This window comes from Oryzias latipes, chromosome 4 (assembly GCF_002234675.1).
Source record: "Oryzias latipes chromosome 4, ASM223467v1".
Lineage (NCBI taxonomy): Eukaryota > Metazoa > Chordata > Actinopteri > Beloniformes > Adrianichthyidae > Oryzias > Oryzias latipes.
In genome coordinates this window covers 29,364,559-29,367,884 of record NC_019862.2, presented here as the reverse complement: position 1 = coordinate 29,367,884, position 3,326 = coordinate 29,364,559, and positions in this window count along the sequence as shown.

The following is a 3,326-nucleotide window of genomic DNA, read 5'->3' as shown; positions in this document are numbered from 1 at the left end:
CCTTGTCGAGTATCCGTCCTGTGATTTAGGTGGAAAACCTGCAGTCAATCAACTGTGGTAAAAGGTAGGAATGCTGAACTTTAACCCCCGAAAAAGAATGTGAATAAAATGTCTAAATAAATTAAAAAAACACCTTGTGGCAGGTTAATAATTGATTTTGGATTTTACGATTAAAAACTGCGAGACTTAAAATAGACTCACTTCTTACAGGAACTTGATGATTTCAATTAAATTCTAATAAAAAATCAGGCTTATAATGATGTGATAATGAAGAATATAATGATAATGAAGGAAGCTGGGGATCATTCAGAGTTCATCTTTCTTCTTTTAGATAAAATAAAAACCATTCTGTATATGAATGCCTAATTATATTTAAAAAATCTTAAACTAGTAGATGCTTTCCTTTTGGAAACATATTTTATTTTAAATAAAACATGGTAGTTATTAGAACTGCTAAAAGGGTTTGAAACTCAGAATTTTTTATTTTAGACTAGACTCGACAAAATTAAACCAACGGTTCACTTGATTTGTACAAACAAGACATTAAATTTGTGAGTTATAGGCTGGTTTGTAATTCGACAATCGTGTATTGGTAGTTATTTCCTTTGGTGACAAAATGGAGTTTGTCTAAAGGTTTTAAGTCGTTTAAATACTGTGTTTGAGAACTTTGCTGAATACGCTTGGATTGAACGAAAAAAATCTCCTTTTCAGTTTTTTTGGTTCAAATTCAGGAGAAAACTCAGAAACTTTACTGCTACAAAGGAAGATCCATCAGCTGCACTCCAAAGAAAATTCAGACGTTTGCCCTTCCTGTAATTTGGCTAATTTATAGGGGTGCAACAATCCAATGATCTGATCTCAAATCGATTCCAGGGAAAAATCAGAGAGAAATACCTGCTACTGAACGGTGACATTTTCCAGATTCCTTGTTTTTTTTGTAAGATATCAAGTGTTAACGAAATATGTGTCCAAACAAACAAGTAAACGAAAATGAATGTCAAATCCATTCACATTTATTTTGGGTTGATCTGGTTGGATCGTAAATAAATGAATTCATTGATTTACTGCTCTACTTATTTAGAAACAGTAGTGATCAGTTCAATTCAATTTTATTTGTATAACCCAAATTCACAGCAACAGTCGTCTCAGTGGGCTTCGTAGCGGTAATTGTGAGGTTAACATACAATCAAAAAGGATCATAAATGCATAAAATTCAATAGGATAATACTAAAACGTTAACTAAACAGACTAAACTAAACTGGTCATCCCTGCCTTTAGACCCTCCTTCACGTTAAGGAAAAACTCCTAAAAAAAATGAAACCCGGAAAAAACGAAGAAACCTCAGGGGTGTCCACATGAAGGAGGGATCCTCCCCCAGTACGGACAGGCGATGTACCAGAACTCTTAGAGAGAATTAGCTTATCTAATTCTACAACTACATATTTAAAGTCCAGCAAATGATCTTCATCCAGATATAGTTGGGGGACGGCTGGGGGCGCGAGCCGGAGACAGGATCCACAGCCAGGTGTAGGAGCGGGAGCAAAGACGAGGTACACGGTCCCACTTTCCAGGAGGGGAAAGAGGGACAGTACATGAATCACTGCACCAAACAGAGACATGGAGAACTAAATGATGAATAATGATCAAGAATAGAGGAGAGAAGGAGGGTAGAAGTAGGTGAGAAAAGAGGACAGAACCCCAGCTTTAAACTTCTAGCAGCCTTTAAAACAAATAGTTAATGTTATTAAGTTTAATTTAAACATATTAACATTATGTTAAATAATCTCTGAATACTAGCTAGTCTGATAATAAGACTGTCCAAAGAGGAATGTTTTCAGTCTAGCTTTGAATGTAGAAACTGAATCGGCCTCTCTTACATGAGCTGGGAGTTTATTCCATAAGACAGGGGCTTGGTGACTAAACGCTCTACCTCCAACCGTACTTTTACTAATTCTAGGAACCACAAGCAGTCCTGCGAGCGAAGTGTTCTTATCGGATGGTAAGGGACTATGAGGTCCTTAATATAGGACGGGGCCATTCCATGTAAGGCCTTATAGGTTAACAGGAGGATCTTGAACTTGATTCTAGAATCAACTGGGATCCAGTGAAGTGAAACTAACACAGGAGTGATGTGATCTATTCTGCTAGTTCCTGCTAACAATCTAGCTGCTGCATTCTGAACAAGCTGGAGACTTCTTAAGGAACTCTTAGGACACGCTGCTAACAAGGAGTTACAGTAATCCAGCCTCGACGTAACAAATGCATTGATGAGTTTTGCAGCATCACTCTTAGAAAGTATATTTCTGATTTTAGCAATATTCCACAGGTGAAAAAAGGCAGTTCTACACGCCTGAGATATGTGAGCCTTAAATGATAAATCCTGGTCAAGTAAAACCCCAAGGTTTCTAACTGTGGAATTGGGGGCTATACTTACACCATCCATGGAAACTATCTGATCAGACAGAGCATCTCTGAGGTTTTTAGGACCTAGTATAATGACCTCAGTTTTTTCTGGGTTCAGGAGGAGGTAATTAATTGTCATCCAGCTCTTTATGTCTCTGATGCAGGCGTTCAGTTTCTCTATTTTGTCATTCTAGTCAGATTTCATGGATAAATACAACTGCGTATCGTCAGCATAATGATGAAAACTAATTCTGTGTTTCCTGATTACATTAACAAACTGGTACCTAAGGGATAGATAGGATTCAAACCACTGGAGGGCAGATCCTCTGATCCCTATGTCCTGCTCTAATCTATGGAGTAAAATACTGTGGTCGATAGTGTCAAAGGCTGCACTGAGGTCTAACAGGACCAGAATAGAAAGTAGTCCCTTTTCTGAGGCCAATAACAAGTCATTAGAGACTCTAACTAGTGCAGTTTCCATGTTGTGGTGAGGTCTAAACCCCGACTGAAAATCTTTAAAAATGTTCAATCAATGCTCTTTGTCATTCATAAAAATAGTTGTAAATTGTATTTTGAAAACTTTTTTTTGTTTCACAATAGAAATCATAATAAAACGCATTTTTCTAGTCTGTGGCTCCAAAAAGAACATCAATAAATTCATCCTAAACTCTTTTCTGGATCTTCTTTTCACTTTACTTCCTTTTGTCACTTTTGCAGAAATAATTAAACATTTTAATCTGCAAATATGACAGAATATTAGTTTTTTGTCGTTTCTTTAAATGACAAACCATAAATAAAGAAAAACTTTTTGTCTTCTTGTAAACAAACGGACTTTCCAGCACAGAGAGAGGAGTGCCTCTGCAGGGCTTCCTGCTGCTCCTCTCCCTCTCCTGGGGGGTTTCTGGAGTGGGAGGTTCAGGATG